Source organism: Lithobates pipiens, unplaced genomic scaffold, assembly GCF_037356315.1.
Source record: "Lithobates pipiens isolate NorthernLeopardFrog02 unplaced genomic scaffold, aLitPip1_a1.2 Scaffold_13, whole genome shotgun sequence".
Lineage (NCBI taxonomy): Eukaryota > Metazoa > Chordata > Amphibia > Anura > Ranidae > Lithobates > Lithobates pipiens.
The window spans coordinates 501,854,117-501,871,413 of NW_027507718.1; positions in this window are offsets into that span (position 1 = coordinate 501,854,117).

Consider the following 17,297-nt stretch of genomic DNA (forward strand, 5'->3'; position numbering starts at 1 on the left):
GCTTAAAGGAACCTATTTAGAAAATAAAAAATTAACCTTTACAACCAAAGCTTACAAAACAAAGCTTTATAACCCCTTTAATCTCCTCTTCTCAAGAGGGAATAAATTCAGTTCCTCTAATCTTTCCTCATAGCGAGCTCCTCCATGCCTCTTATCAGTTTGGTTGCCCTTCTCTGCACTTTCTCCAGTTTCCCGATATCCTTTTTGTAAACTGGTGCCTAAAACTGAACTGCATATTCCAGATGAGGTCTTACTAATGATTTGTACAGGGGGAAATTATATCTCTGTCTCTGGAGTCCATACCTCTCTTAATACAAGAAAGGACTTTACTTGCTTTGTAAGCTGCAGCTTGTCATTGCATGCTAATATTGAGCTTGTGATCTACCAAAATACCCAGATCCTTCTCCACTATGGATCCCCCCAGCTGTACTCCCCCTAGTATGTATGATGCATGCATATTCTTAGCCCTCAGGTGCATAACTTTACATTTATCAACATTAGCCCTCATTTGTCACTTAGTTGCCCAATTAGACAGTGCATTGAAGTTGGCTTGTAAATTGGAGACATCCTGTAAGGACATTGCATAGTTTAGTGTAATCTACAAAGACAGAAATGTTACTTTTAATCTCAGACCCTATGTCGCTTATATAGGTAGCTCTAACCTGATTACCTGTAAAGGTTCATAAACCATTGCCTGTGGAGATCTTTGGGGACTGTCTGGATACACACAGATACAAATAATCCAAACAATCTGTATCATGTACCTGGTGAAGACTGGAGTGTTGTAGAGGTTTCTCTTGCACCTCCTGCTAAAGATTCCTAAAGGTGGAGACAGAAAGGTCAAGGAGTGGCACGAGTCCCGCAGTAGCTGGCTGGTGAGGTCCACTCTGTAAGTGGGTAGAGCTAGTAGTCGCAGTCCTCGGAACAGGATGCAGGAACAGCTCAACCAGAGCAGAAGACAGATGCAGGACCAGGAGACAGGCAGTGATCGGCAACAACCAGGCAGCGTGGATCCAAATCAACAGGCAGAGCAAGTTCAGGCAGCAGGCCAAGGTTAGTAACAGCCTGGCAAAGTGGTACAGAATCAGCAGGCAAAGACAAGTCCAGTAAACAGGCCGGGGTCAGAGTAAACAGGTGAACAGACCCGAGACAAGAGAAGAAGTGGAGTCCAAGGGCAAGTCAGGTCATACACATATTGAACTTTGGACACTATTTAAAGTTTGTATTTTTCACTTTATTTAGGTCCATTCCGCATTTGTTATTGCAGTAGATGTATATATCTTGGGGTATTTTTTTGCACACATTTAAAGTAATCACTTATTTTATTTTATTGATTCTGGGCTAATTTGTCACTTTAGTTAAATTTTTTTGCACATGTAGCACTGATCCCCTAAGGAGCTGCTGATAATTGATTGGGCCTGCACTCTGCCTCTCAACCCCAGCTAATGGCTCAAACCCCCTTGGCACGACTGTGTAGCAATGTTAATGTAAGACCCAATGGTAAAGAGCAACACAATAATAACACCATATATTGTATATTTACCGTCACCTGGGTATCCATTACTCCACCAACTGTAGCAACAGATAGAGTCTCACACCAATTGTCATACAGCCACATAAACGGTTTACTGAGATAAATTTTGTTCAATAAATTAAACAAAGTGGTAACCTCAATATAAAGAATGAAATAATAACAATAAAAGTGTAGGTGAATCCCAGAACTCAATAGTCACTTGAGAAGCATATGCAGACAGGCAGAGGGTGGCTTATGCTCAATACGATAAATCACTTATATTGAACACCTTCCCACCACTACATCAGTGCACAATAGATTGGCAATGCAATATCAGATACAATGCAGCAGTATAATACAGTACCAATATCTATGCCATATACTCAAGGGCTCCCCCTAGGTTGCAATGCAGTTCTCAGAATGTATGATGAAGTAATAATGCTTTATAGAAATAGTAAAAGTCTTGTATCCTCTTCTTTCTTCAGATAGCGTATTAGACTTTAGTATTTGTAATCCAGGAAACTAATAAATGGCAAGTTATAGTGGAAAAAGATATTCATGTAAATGTGTGCTTGGTTATTTAAGGCACTTGTAGAACTTCTTCCTTACTGAAGGATGTAACACAGCATTAACTGTGTAGTGCAGAGAAACCAGGCTCTGCGACTTCACTGCACAAAGTCTATGAACAAGTGAAAGCGGTTCTGTGGGACCACATGTCTCACCAGCGCTCTGGAACTAGTTTATACAGCAACAAGATATTATATCAATCTTGTCAAGTCACAGATGCTTGTGCTGTTCCGCTTGGGTTATCTCAGTCCCGCTCCTGGCTGGCGCCATCACCCGTGCCACTCTTTCAGAGGTCCGGTCCCTGTGATGCTGAAAAGGTTAAGAAGTCTTGGGCTCTGTGGTCCATCCACATGCTGATCCAACACACTGTGTTCCCAGAACTCCTTTGAGGCAACAAGACTCCGCTCCGCTCCACACCTCACAGGCCGCAGTCTTCCAATCGCACACCCACAGCTCCCTGCAGACAGATCTTCAATGGCATCCCAGGAAGAAGAGAGAGAGCATGGCCACGCTCCTTCTTTTATTTGCCTACCCAGCAGGCAATTCTGTAACTTGGAATGTGGGTATGTAAGTGAGGCATTTTGGGTAGGTAGTTCTTTATCTGGGGTAAACATATGAGTCACTTCCTTATTAAACTACACAGTCCATAATGCAAGTTGTTTGTTGCTAAATAGAGAGAGGTTAAGGCCGAAGTTGTAGCGGCCACTAGAGGGAGCCATCTCCTTACTTAAGGAGCAACACACTGTTTGGTATGCTAACTTTGGTAAGCCCCTGTGTTACACACATATTGAGCTTTTTTCAGCACAGTCTTTATTAAATTGACATATTCTCGCACTAGTCTTCTGGTGCGGGGGGTCCGGTTTACCTTACAATCTGGTGCGCTTTAAAGGCTTTCAAGCAGCCAAGTGGTTACTGTGCCCTTCTGAGATTCCTCAAGTTTTTTTCCCAGTTACAATCCTTGCATTGTTGCTTTTTCCATTCACCCCTGCCAATAAATTTCTTTACCCATGCCAATACAATACTTAAAGTGCTTGTAAACCACAGACATGAGATATGAACACAGCATATCCCTCTATAGTGTGTACTAGAGCACTAAGTATAATTTTTGTCACTTGCTTCACTTCTTTGCCATCAGACACCAAGAGAAAAAAGGGGACAGGGGAGGGATCTCCAGCAGATTCACAGCCTCAGCTCTGTTCCTGTGTTCTGTTTTAAGGAGGGGGGGGGGTGCCTCTTCCCTCCCCTCCAATCAGCTCTCAGAGCTCACTCTCTGAGCTCTTCAGAGTGTAACTTCAGCTCTCCACCTTCTTTTTTTTTCTGTCAGACAAGCATGATAAATTCAGAACTTTGAATGGCTGTAGAGAAGAAGAGACTGCAGATAAACATGTACAACATATTTACGGAGGTTTTGTTTCATCTCTGTGTTTCACCTGAGGTCAGTCACTTTACTGGGTAAATTTAAGGGTTTACAACCATATTAAGGGTAGCTTTCCAGCACCTGCAGTTTGTTAGCTGGCTGACATGCTAGGCAATCACAGACACACACACATATTTCCATCTGGCATATCAACTAGTCTACAAACAACTATACTAATCTTAATGCAATCTGCTGACACACAATGCAATTTCACACAACAAAAATTTTTACCAAGCATACAGGCACTGGAAACACAATGCACCAATCCTCTAGTAGTATAAATTCTTAACTTCGTATGCCTAAGGCACATAATAATTGTATAACTTAAAGTGGAAGAAGCCTAACTATAACTGTTCTTAAAAATATTTCTCCCCCCTATCTCCTTTTATCTGTTCTAGTAGTAGTATTGACTACCAAATTAACTACTATTTTCCTATTTTGAGGTATAGTCTACAAATAATGTTCCTGTCAGTTATTTATATCATGTTTTCATTTTTCTATACACTAGCCCTGATGAAGGCATTTCCCCCAAAATATGTTGGCTTCTCTTGATAACCTTTGTCAAATAAAAATTTGGAGTAAAACTCGTGAAGTGTCATAAACTTTTTATAATGAGCGTTCCTCAACACTCACTTCAAAGTCTACCTACTATCAAAAGGAACCCTTTTCATCTGTCTTTGACTTATATTTTGAACTTTATTAGACTGTTCACCCCTTATCTGAACACAAGTCTATTAGAATTATCAGAGGGTCATTGGTTGCTGGTTCCTCCCATCTCCAGACCCAACTGTCTATTCAAATTCAGATTGTGGGCATCTGTCTCCTTTCTTCACATGGAGCTTCGTCAGTTCAGTCCTAAGAATTTGAATGTGGATTCATGTATAGTTCACACCGGATGCTTTCCATCCGGTTCATGTTCACACCAGTGCGGCCAGTTCCAATGCTTTGAACAAAAGTTCAACCTGCTGCATTTTTTACATCCGGAATGCATCAAAACATCCGGAATGCGTTGTTTCAAAAGAAAAAAAAGGATAAAAAATGCTATGAATTGCAATGAAAATGCATCAAAAATGCGTGTAAATGCGAATGCAAGCACGCATCCAGAACAATGAAATTGTGATGTGAAGAAGTCCCCAGATTACATCAGTTTGCACATCCATCTTCAGTTCAGCTAACATCAGTTTATAACAGTTCAGTTCAGTTTACATCAGTCTACATCTGTCTTTGCATCTATTTTTGTTTTAGTTGTTGCAGAAACTAATCAGAGGTGACAAAAGTATAAACAAAAAATGTCTCTGGCCTTAGGCCCCTTTCACGCGAAGGTTCCGATCAGGTTTGCCTGTTCATTTTTCCGGCGGACCCAATCGGAACCTCCATTTTCCTGGAACCGCGGGTATAAACGGACATGTATGCATTTACACCTACATCCAATTGGCTAAAAACAGAGGACTAGGGATCCATTCCTTTTCCATCCAGTGGGTTGAATCAGATGGCCGTCAGGAGTCAATTAACAAGTGGTCCATTTACATTTGACCACGCATAGAGGAGAGTGGGCCGTGTCCATGTCTCCTCTGCATAAGTGGAGCGGACACAGACATGTCATCTGCCTGCTCAGCGGGGATCAGCAGACAGATCCCCTGTTGAGCAAGAAGAACTCAGGCAGAGTCCACCCCTTGTGAAAGGAGCCTAAAAATGTACATAAATTTAACAGCCATAAAAGGACATTATCTATTTACACCTGTTCAGATCTATTAGACTTGAATTTTTCACGGAAGGGAGTTTAACATGACACGTGGACACTCAAGAAAAGAGGTTTAACCTTAAACTACATAGAGGGTTCTTTACCGTAAGAGCTGCAAGGATGTGGAATTCCCTTCCACAGGTGGTGGTCTCAGCGGGGAGCATCGATAGTTTCAAGAAATTATTAGATAAGCACCTGAACGACCACAACATACAGGGATATACAAGGTAATACTGACATATAATCACACACATATGTTGGATTTGATGAACTTGTGTCTTTTTACGTCCTCACCTACTATGTAACTATGAGATTCAAACATGTAGCAGGAAACATTTTAATTCCTATGCTCAACTAAGTGCATATAATGTCTATGTGAACAGGTTACAGTAGAGCAGAGTAATGGCTCTTCTGAGTGTCAGACCCTTCTCTATCACTCTTTTAACATATAAATGCAGAACAGTAAATAACAAATACAACTTTTAGCAAAAGAACTCTGTTGCAATTCAACCTGCTCTTTCAGAGAGTTCTTGGTGAATCATAACTCTATGAGCCTTAATGAAATAAATCCCTGAAGTGAGGAGGGAGGTGAAAGTAATCCTGAGTTGCTGTATGTCAATCCTGTTGATCTTCAGCGTGCTTTTTGATGTTTGATGGAATGCAAAGAACCTTTGGATGGTAAAACAGAGTAACTGCCCAATAAGTTGAGAATAAACAGCCAACAATCTTCCCGGGTAAATTAAACTGTACTTGGATTCATAGTGATCACTGACTTAAAGATGTTATATTTTGTTGAACTACAACCAACAGCGGAACAAACTAAAACAAAGATGTCTGTATATAGTGTCTATGATGTTTAATCTAGATCTTTAATACTAAAGCTGACAAGGAATGCAGGAGACAGTGATGTCTATATACAGTGCCTATAAGGCTGGGGTGTTGCCAGCTCACTACACTAGGACAGTAGATGATGATGGTTATAAGGATGATGATGATCTCTTATGAATGTGGCTCGAGGGATGACCTCCTGCCTCCTTAATGCATAGAATGCATTAAGATAAAAAAAACCTTCTTCCTTTACAATTCCTTTAACACCCTTCCTGCTGCATATTACAAATAGCATTGCTAATTAACCACTTGCCAACCCACCGCATGTGGCAGCTACAGGCACCGGGACGTACCCACACATCTCTCCCTGTTACGGGTGCATGCTCCTCCCACCTACTCCCCTGTAATTGTACACAGTGGGGATCTGTCAGCAGATCCCCGCCAATTATTCATGGCTGGGAGCTGCTGATCATCTGTATCCAATCACAGCCCAGAGCTCTGTGTTGACAATCAACACAGAGCTCTGTACAGAGGGAATGATTTTTTTATTTTTTTCGTGCAAAGCAGGGAAAAGAAACAAATCAATCAGTAGTAAAAAAGCAGCACACATTATACATTGTTAGACACACATAACCCCTTGATTGCCCCCAGATGTTAACCCCTTCTTAGCCAGTGTCACCCGACTTTGAAGCCGCACAGCACAACATCAGCGCAGCTTGCAAAACAAATTCTTTAACAGAAGTCAATGCAAGCTGCTCTAAAGTTGCTCCCAAGTAGTGTAGGAACCTTTTTGTAAGGTAGAGCGACTTGAGTCACTCCGGTTAGAATGGTTTCATTGCGCTAAAGGGGGCATAACTTGTCAAGTTGCCCCATTGTGAACCTAAGTCGCTGATCGCCGCCAACACCAGTATAACAAAAATTTCTAGAATAGATCCCATCATTTGTAGGCGCTGTAGTTTTCACACAAACCAATTAATATACACTGGGATTTATTTATTTATTTTTTTGTACCAAAGACATGTAGCTGGTAGGGATGAGCTTCGTGTTCGAGTCGAACATACGTTCGACTCAAACATCGGCTGTTCGCCCGTTCGGCGAATTTCCGAACGTTATGGGCCGTTCGCGCCAAATTCGTGTGGCGCTCACGGCCCACAATGCACTGCGCCATCGCAGTGCATTCCTGGCTCATGATTGGCCAAGCATGCACTGTGACCCTGCATGCTTGGCCAATCACAGCGCCGGCAGCGAGGAGAGCCATGATTGGCCACAGGCAGCTCAGGCTGTGTAGTACACGCCCCACACTATATAAAGCCGCCAGCGCGGCGACCTTGTGTAGTGTGTTGGCATCTGTAGGAATTAGTGGGTGTTCTGTGTACCTTCAACACAGTATACACCAATTGTTATCGGCCGATTTTGCGTTCTTGCTCTTCTGTAGTGGTTGTTGTCTGCGTGCCCTGACCGCAGTATACACCGCTATATCCACCTATATAGCTAGCTATATTTCTCTTTTTAAATAGAGCTTGCAGTCAGTTGTAGGAGATTGTGCGTGCTGTCTGCGTGCTCGGAACCCAGTATACACTGCTATATCCACCTATATAGCTAGCTATCTTGCTCTTTTTTCATAGAGCTTGCAGTCAGTTGTAGGAGATTGTGCGTGCTGTCTGCATGCCCTGAACCCAGTATACTCCGCTATATCCACCTATATAGCTAACTATCTTGCTCTTTTTAAATAGAGCTTGCAGTCAGTTGTAGGAGATTGTGTGTGCTGTCTGCGTGCCCTGAACCCAGTATACACCGCTATATCCACCTATATAGCTAACTATCTTGCTCTTTTTTAATAGAGCTTGCAGTCAGTTGTAGGAGATTGTGCGTGCTGTCTGCGTGCCCTGAACCCAATATACACCGCTATATCCACCTATATAGCTAACTATCTTGCTCTTTTTAAATAGAGCTTGCAGTCAGTTGTAGGAGATTGTGCGTGCTGTCTGCGTGCCCTAAACCCAGTATACACCGCTATATCCACCTATATAGCTAGCTATCTTTCTCTTTTTTAATAGAGCTTGCAGTCAGTTGTAGGAGATTGTGCATGCTGTCTGCGTGCCCTGAACCCAGTATACACCGCTATATCCACCTATATAGCTAACTATCTTGCTCTTTTTAAATAGAGCTTGCAGTCAGTTGTAGGAGATTGTGCGTGCTGTCTGCGTGCCCTGAACCCAGTATACACCGCTATATCCACCTATATAGCTAACTATCTTGCTCTTTTTAAATAGAGCTTGCAGTCAGTTGTAGGAGATTGTGCGTGCTGTCTGCGTGCCCTGAACCCAGTGTACACCGCTATATCCACCTATATAGCTAACTATCTTGCTCTTTTTAAATAGAGCTTGCAGTCAGTTGTAGGAGATTGTGCGTGCTGTCTGCGTGCCCTGAACCCAGTATACACCGCTATATCCACCTATATAGCTAACTATCTTGCTCTTTTTAAATAGAGCTTGCAGTCAGTTGTAGGAGATTGTGCGTGCTGTCTGCTTGCCCTGAACCCAGTATACACCTCTATATCCACCTATATAGCTAACTATCTTGCTCTTTTTAAATAGAGCTTGCGGTCAGTTGTAGGAGATTGTGCGTGCTGTCTGCGTGCCCTGAACCCAGTATACACCGCTATATCCACCTATATAGCTAACTATCTTGCTCTTTTTAAATAGAGCTTGCAGTCAGTTGTAGGAGATTGTGCGTGCTGTCTGCGTGCCCTAAACCCAGTATACACCGTTATATCCACCTACATAGCTCTTCTCTAATTGAGCCATCTGCCATCTGCAGGAGTTAGTGGATGTTGTGTGTGCCTCCAGCACAATATACACTACCCAATTGCTGGTTTTCCCATCTCCCTTCAGGCCATTACCATGTCTGGAAGGCCAGCAAGGAAAGGCAGACAGGCGCAAGCCGATAAAAGAGGGCAAGCAGGCTCTGTGTCTAGAGACAACAGTGCTGGTCGTGGACGCGGTGCATCGTCATCATCAGCACGTGGCCATGGGACACGCTTGTCCTTCTTTTCGGCAGCTGGACATGTTGAGCCGCAACATGCCAACGACTTGGTAGAGTGGATGACCAAGCCCTCTTCATCCTCCTCATCCTCTCTCACCCAGGCTCAGGGTACTAGCAAAGCAGCTGCCAACTCATCGTCTTCCCTCCTCTCAATGTCATCATCAGTGACTCCTTCCCTAGACCCACCAAGTCCTCCTGAGGAGTCTCCTGAACTCTTTGAGCACAGTGTTGGGTACATGCTCCAGGAGGATGCCCAGTGTTTTGTAGGCTCTGATGATGATACTCAGCTAGAGGAAGGCAGTAGCGTGAATGCAGAGAGAGGGGATGCTCAAGAAGGACAGCAATCTGGCAGTCATGTTCCACAAGCTGCAGCATACTGCCAGGTTTGCTCCAGCGATGAAGAGGGAGGGGATGATGAGGGCACTGACTCCACGTGGGTGCCTGGTAGGAGAGAGGAGGAGGAGGAGGAGGAGGAGGAGGAGGCACATGTCCAACGAGGCAGGATGCCCTCCGGGAGCCAGCTTAGGGGCAGCACACTGACTGAATCACACCGCAGAGCTCCGCCTGTGCAGGGCGCTGCCTCTGCACGTTATTCTAAAAGTTCTTTGGTGTGGGCCTTTTTTGAGACGAGTGCATCAGATCGCAACGCTGCTTGATCAGACATATGTTGACCTGCCATGCAGCTCGTTGGCAAGCGTACCTCAAAGCCCCACACCAAAGAACAAAGCGGACCTCTCCTTGCTCCTCATCAGCTGGGATCTCCAACCCCACTAGACCTTCAGTCCTCTCTGAAACTTGCTCTGAGAGGAATGAAGGTGTAGAATTAGGTGTGTCACAGCCAAGTGCTTCCGGGTACTAGCAGTACACCCACGTCCGATTATAGCAGGCAAATGGTCCTGCCCCAGCTGCTGGACCGGTGAAAAAAGTTCACTCCCAGCCATCCACATGCCCAGCGGTTGAATGCTAGCTTGGCTAAATTGCTAGCACTTCAACTGCTGCCTTTTCAGTTAGTAGACTTGGCCCCCTTCCGTGAGTTTGTACAATGTGCGGTTCCTCAGTGGCAGGTCCCCAAACACCACTTTTTCTCACGGAAGGCGATTCCGGCTCTCTACCGGCATGTGGAAGGCAATGTCCTTGCCTCGCTGGAATGGGTGGTCAGCGGTAAGGTGACTCATGGTCCAGCAGGCATGGACAGGGACGTTACCTGTCTTTCACGGCCTATTGGGTCACTCTTCTGGCAGCTGGGAAGGATGCAGGACAAGGTGCAGTAGTGTTGGAGGTTGTTCCGCCACCACGCCTCCAAAATGCTACTATTGGTTGTGACACACCTCTCTCCTCCACCCCCTCCTCTTCTTCTTCCTCCATGGCCTCTTCCAGTGCTTTGTTCTCAGAACCAGCGGTGCTCCGTAGGCGTTCCAGGGGCTACACAAGTACGCAGGCAAAACGATGCCATGCCGTGTATGCGCTGGTTTGTTTGGGGGACAGGAGCCACACTGGGGCAGATGTTTTGTCAGCTCTGCAGAGGCAGGCCGAGAGGTGGTTGACGCCACACCAGCTTAAGCCAGGAATGGTGGTTTGCGACAATGGCACCAACCTCCTCTCCGCCCTCCGACAGGGACAACTGACCCATGTGCCCTGTGTGGCTCACGTCCTTAACCTGGTGGTGCAGCGGTTCTTGGGCAGGTACCCGGGCTTACAGGATGTCCTGAAGCAGGCCAGGAAAGTCTGTGTGCATTTCCGCCGATCATTTAATGCCTGTGCTCGGCTGGCTGAGCTCCAAAAGGAGTTGAACCTGCCCAAGAACCGCCTTATATGTGACATGCCCACCAGGTGGAACTCAACGTTGGCCATGCTGCAGCGGCTGCACACGCAGCAGAGGGCCATCAATGAGTACCTGTGCGACTACGGCACCAGGACAGGGTCAGGGGAGCTTGGTTTTTTCTCACCACGCCAGTGGGGCATGATCAGGGATGCATGCACTGTCCTGTCACCGTTTGAGGAGGCCACAAGGATGGTGAGCAGTGACAGTGCATGCATCAGTGACACTGTACTTCTTGTCCACCTCTTGGAGCATATGCTGCGTGGAATAATGGACAGGGTACTTGAGGCAGAACAGTGGCAGGAAGAGGAGGAATTCCTTGCCTCTCAAGGCCCCCTTTATCCAGACAGTGTTCCTGCTGTGCCACCCATCACACAGGAAGAGGATGAGGAGGAGGAGGAGGGGGAGGATGATTGTGTCAGCATGGAGGTGGAGGCTGGCACTCAGCATCAGCAGCAGTCTTGTAGGGATGATTTACAGTCCCAAGAAACCCATGGACTTGTACTTGGCTGGGAGGAGTTAGCTGCGGATCACGTTGTCATTAGTGACCCAGAGGACTCCGGACCGAATGCCTCAGCTAACTTACGCTGCATGGCCTCCCTGATCCTGCCAAGCCTGCGGAAGGATCCTCCTATTCTTCGGATCAAGGTGAGGGACCATTACTGGCTGGCCACTCTCCTTGATCCACGGTATAAGGGTAAGGTTGCAGACCTCATCTTGCCGTCGCAGAGGGAGCAGAGGATGAGACATCTCCGGGAGGCCTTGCAGAAAGGTCTGTTCCCAGAGACTGGGAGGTTACAAACTCCTGGTCCTGGACAACGTGTTGCTGAGGCATCGGTCAGAAGGAGCGGTGGAGAAGGTGGCCGTCTGACCGATGCTTTCAGGCAATTTTTTAGTCCGCAGCCCCAAAGTATGATAGGTTCCAGCAACCATCGCCAGCGTCTGATATACATGGTGCAGGAATACCTAGGGGCAAGGTCAGACTTGGACACCTTTCCCACCGAAAATCCTCTGGCTTACTGGGTCTTGAGGATGGATCACTGGCCAGAGCTTGCACAGTATGCAATTGAGCTACTGGCCTGTCCTGTATCCAGCGTTCTTTCGGAACGCACCCTCAGTGCTGCTGGTGGCTTTGTTACCGATCATAGGGTGCGCCTGTCCACCGACTCAGTTGATCGACTGACCTTCATCAAGATGAATCAGTCTTGGATCACCCACAGCTATCAAGCACCTGAAGCTGATGTAACCGAATAATTTTTTTAGAAATATCACATCCCTTCAAGACTGCCTATGCTGATGCTGATTGACTGTCCTGTTATGTTGATTGTCTATCCTCTTCCTCCTCCGCTGATATGTTGGAAGAACATTTTTGGTTCTGGGTGATGCCACCAGCCCAATTTGTCTGCCCCTGTTTAACAGGGGCATTTAATTAAAAAATTTTAATGCAATGCTTTGCAGCAGGGCTCATTCCTGCACTACAACTAGAGTATATGGGAGAGGTTGCAGTGTCGTCGCACCAGCACCAGTGCCTAAGGCCCAATTTTTCTGCCCCTGTTTAACAGGGGCATTTAATTACAATTTTTGATGCAATGCTTTGCAGCAGGGCTCATTCCTGCACTACAACTAGAGTATATGGGAGAGATTGCAGTGTCGTGGCACCAGCACCAGTGCCTAAGGCCCAATTTTTCTGCCCCTGTTTAACAGGGGCGTTTAATTACAATTTTTGATGCAATGCTTTGCAGCAGGGCTCATTCCTGCACTACAACTAGAGTATATGGGAGAGATTGCAGTGTCATGGCACCAGCACCAGTGCCTAAGGCCCAATTTTTCTGCCCCTGTTTAACAGGGACATGTAATTACAATTCTTGATATAATATTTCACAGGAGGGCCCGTTCCTGTGCCCACCCAGAGTTACTGTGAGGACTTATAGTGTTGTGGCACCAGCACCACAACCACCAAAGGTCAATTTTTCTACCACTGTTCAACAATGGCATGTAATTACAATTCTTGATATAATCGTTCACAGCAGGGCGCTCCAGCGCCCACCAAGAGTCACTTTCAGGGCTTACAATGTTGTGGCAAAACCAACACCTTGTTCCGCCATTTCTGCAGAGCATATAGGGCAGGCCCCTACTTTCAAACATCCAACTTACAAACATCTCCTACTTGCAAACAGAAGGAGACAACAGCAAGTGAGATGAAAAAAGATGGACAACAAAACAAATGATACAGGGGTGATAACCCTTCCCTATGTTTTCCAAAAAGCTTAAAAATATTTTTTTTGACTGGAGCTACACTTTAAAAATGTACCAGTTGAAAATTACAAACAGATTCAACTTAACACAACAAACCTACACAGCCCTTGTCTTGTTTGCACCGCCTGTATACTGCTGTTCTGAGTATATAGGGCCTGGGGGCCACACGTATTTCCTTTTTTTAATATGGGTACGGGGTTCCGCTTAATATCCATACAAGACCCAAAGGGGCTGGTAATGGGCAGGGAGGGCTACCCATGCCATTTTTCTCAATGATTTTCCTCCATATTGCAGGAACCAGATATAACATTAAAACCGCAAGCAGTTTTAAATGACGTTATTTCCGTTAAATGTCATTTTGTGCAGGGACTGTTCTAAACACGGGAAACATGTGGCACTTCACAGGCATACTATAGACACCCCCCAGGCATGATATTTAAAGGAATATTTCACTTTTTTTTCCACTTTAATCGTCATTAAAATCAGTGCTCCCACCAAAACGGCCATTTTTAAAAACATTTTAGGCATTGACCCATGTCCCCTGGGGCAGGAGCCAGGTCCCCAAACCCTTTTTAGGACAGTATCTTGCATATTAGCCATTAAAATTAGCACTTTTAATTTCGAACGTTCAAGTCCCATAGACTTCAATGGGGTTCTAACGTTCGTACGAATTTAGGGTCCGTTCGAAAGTTCTGGTGCAAACCGAACCGGGGGTGTTCGGCTCATCCCTAGTAGCCGGATACATTTTTGCCTAAATATATAAAGATTGTTTTTTGATTTTGTTTTTATTTAATGTTTTATAGTATTTAATGTTTTTTATATATATGATAAAAAACAAAAAAAAACAGTGGTGTGCAAATACCACCAAAATAAAGCTTTATTTGTGTGAACAAAATTATATAAATACCTTTTGGGTACAGTGCTGCATGACCGCGCAATTACCAGTTAAAGTAGCGCAATTCTATATAGCAAAAAATGGACTGGTCACGAAGGGGTTAAATTATCAAATTAAACCTAATTTAATTTGTATTATTTTCTACAAATTATTGTATTATTTTCTACAAATTATTTTATTATTTTGTATTATTTATTATATTATTTTATTATTATTTTATTACAGATTATTGTATTTTTACGCTTTTTGTTCTTATTTCTGAAATTATACTGACTCTTTTTTCTACAGGGGGGGGGGGGGCAGTTTTCCATCTTCGTCCTGGGCAGTAGGCACCAGATGACCTTGTCCTGGTACTGGGGGGGGCTAAGGAAGGCAAAATGTAAGCAATTGAAATTCAGATTTTTTTATTTAAATGATCCAGCTTTTCCTAAACTCTAGACCTCAGGTGTAGTGCTTCTCACCTGCCTACAATATTCTGCCCAATTAGAAAGGGACTTTACAATCATGCACTCCATTATATTGTCAAGTAAAAATAGAAGCCATCATTAACTACAGTAAATGCCAGGCGACTCGCTTCGCATTACGCAGACCCCCCGAGTCTTGGTCAATTATGTAACAATCTGAATAATCCCAGGCACAGCAACAGTGCACTTTGCTCTTTTTACACATGCAAGAGTCGTTCTAGTGATTCATTCTCATTTACTAGGGGAATGTTCCACTTTTTATTTATGATATGACAGCAAGCTATCTGCTTTATGAGAGCCATAACAAAGCATTTATTAAATGACACATGTTTTCTTTTACAGTTACATAGTTACATAATTAGTCTGGTTGAAAAAAAAAAACACAAGTCCATCCAGTTCAACCGATAGAAGGGGAAAAAAAGGATACATTCCTATATACACAATCCTATACCCACAGTTGATCCAGTGAGAAAAACAAAACAAAAAAAACAACAAAACACGATCCAATTTGATCCAGCAGGTGAAAAAAAGTCCTTCCTGATCCCCTGAGAGGCAATCAGATATTCTCTGGATCAGCTTTACCCATAAATGTTAGTATCCAGTTATATTATGTGTATCGAGGAAAGGATTCAGGCCTTTTTAAAAGCAATCTACTGAGCTGGCCAGAACCACCTCCGGAGGGAGTCTATTCCACATTTTCACAGCACTAAGGCCGCGTACACACGCGCGGACTGTTGGCCCAACCTTGTCCGCTGAACAGTGTTTGGGCGGACAGTCCGCTCGTGTGTGGGCTTTCAGCGGACAGTTTCAGCGGACAGTTGGACGGACAAGGTTTTACGGAAATTCCGAAAAACTGTCCGCTGAAACCTTGTTTCAACGAACAGTCCGCCCGTGTGTAGGCTTGTTCGTCAAACTAAGTTCCGCGCATGCTCAGAAAGGATTTTCAAGCCGAAAGTTATAATGCAGTGTATAGGACGTCGTATTTTGCGTCCCGTCGTACGTGCCGTTCACGTCATCGCGCACGGTTTCAGCAAACTGTTCGTTCGTCGTGTGTGGCCATGTCCGTCCATGCTAAGTTTGAGCGGACTGTTCGCTCAAACTGTTGGACGGACAAAGTTGGGCCAACAGTCCGCGCGTGTGTACGCGGCCTTACTGTGAAAAAACCTTTCCATATTTAGAGATTCAAATCTTTTTTCACCAGACGTAATGAGTGCCCCCTTGTCCTCTGTGATGACCCTAAAGTGGATAACTCAAATCTGAGTTTGCTATATGGACCACTTATGTATATATACATGTTGATCATATCCCCCCTTAATCTCCTCTTCTTAAGAGAGAATAAACTGAGTTCCTCTAATCTTTCCTCATAGCTGAGCTCCTTCATGATTTTGGTTGCCCTTCTCTGCACTTTCTCCAGTTCTCCGATATCCTTTTTATGAATTGGTCCCCAAAACTGAACCCCATGAGGTCTTACTAATGATTTGTATGGGGGCAAAATTATATCTCTCTCTCTCTGGAGTCCGTGCCTCTCTTATACAAGAAAGGATTTTGCTTGCTTTGGAAACCGTAGCTTGGCATTGCATGCTATTATTAACCTTAATATCTACCAGAACACACAGATCCTTCTCCACCATTGTACTCCCTCTAATATGAATGATGCATGTATATTCTTAGCCCCCAAGTGCAGAACTTTACATTTATTTATCAACATTAAACCTCATGACTGCTGAGGCACAATGGGCCTAGGTACGAATCAATTGTACATAATGAGATAAACTCCCTCCCACATCCTTGCCCCCTCACCCCATTTAATAAAACACACTTACAACCATTAGGATGGAAAGGGCAAGGCCACAGCTTTAATTAAATTCCAACACATAACACATTAATACCATTAAACCAGTGCCAGTCACAGTTGCACTGTGAGCGCGCAATTCCAAAAGGGGAGGCCTGTCCTTACCATACGTGCTGGACAGCCAGCCTACTTCCAATTTTCCATTAAAGTCTTAGCCCATTACAGCAACTGTACTGCTGGCAAGGTCAAGAAACTGCAGAAAGCAGTGACATACACAAAAGAAAAAAGTGGCAGGAGGGTGGGCAGCTCTTCCAGCCACGTTCTTCCAAAAGGCCCATAATTCCCTTTTTAATGAGCTCTGGCCCAGCCCATCCCCCATAGTTTGACCAATCCCGATCATACACCTAAATTGTCCAGCACCTGGCCCCCATCAGTCAAGGCTCTCTTTGCCTATAGGGGTTCAAGAGACCTTAATTTGCCATCTAGTTGCCCAATTTAAAAGTGCAATGAGGTCACCTATTAAATTGGAGACATCCTGTAAGGACGTTATTCCACTGCATAGCTTGGTGTCATCTGCAAAGACTGAAATGGTACTCTTAATCCCAGACCCAATATCATTTATAAAGGTATTAAAAAGTAAGGGTCCCAGCACTGAACCTTGGGGTCCACCACTGATAACCTTAGACCATTCAGAGTAAGAATCATTGGCCACTACTCTCTGAATTCTGTATTTTAGTCAGTTTTCTATCCATTTACAAACTGATATTTCCAAACCTGTAGACTTTACCTTACACATAAGCCGTGGGTTTGGAACTGTATTGAACGCTTTTGCATAATCCAAGTATACCACGTCCACCGCCACCCCTCTGTCCAAGGTTTTACTTACCTCCTCATAAAAAGAAATCAGGTTTGTCTGACAACTTCTGTCTTTCATGAATCTATGCTGTCTATTTTTTTCTA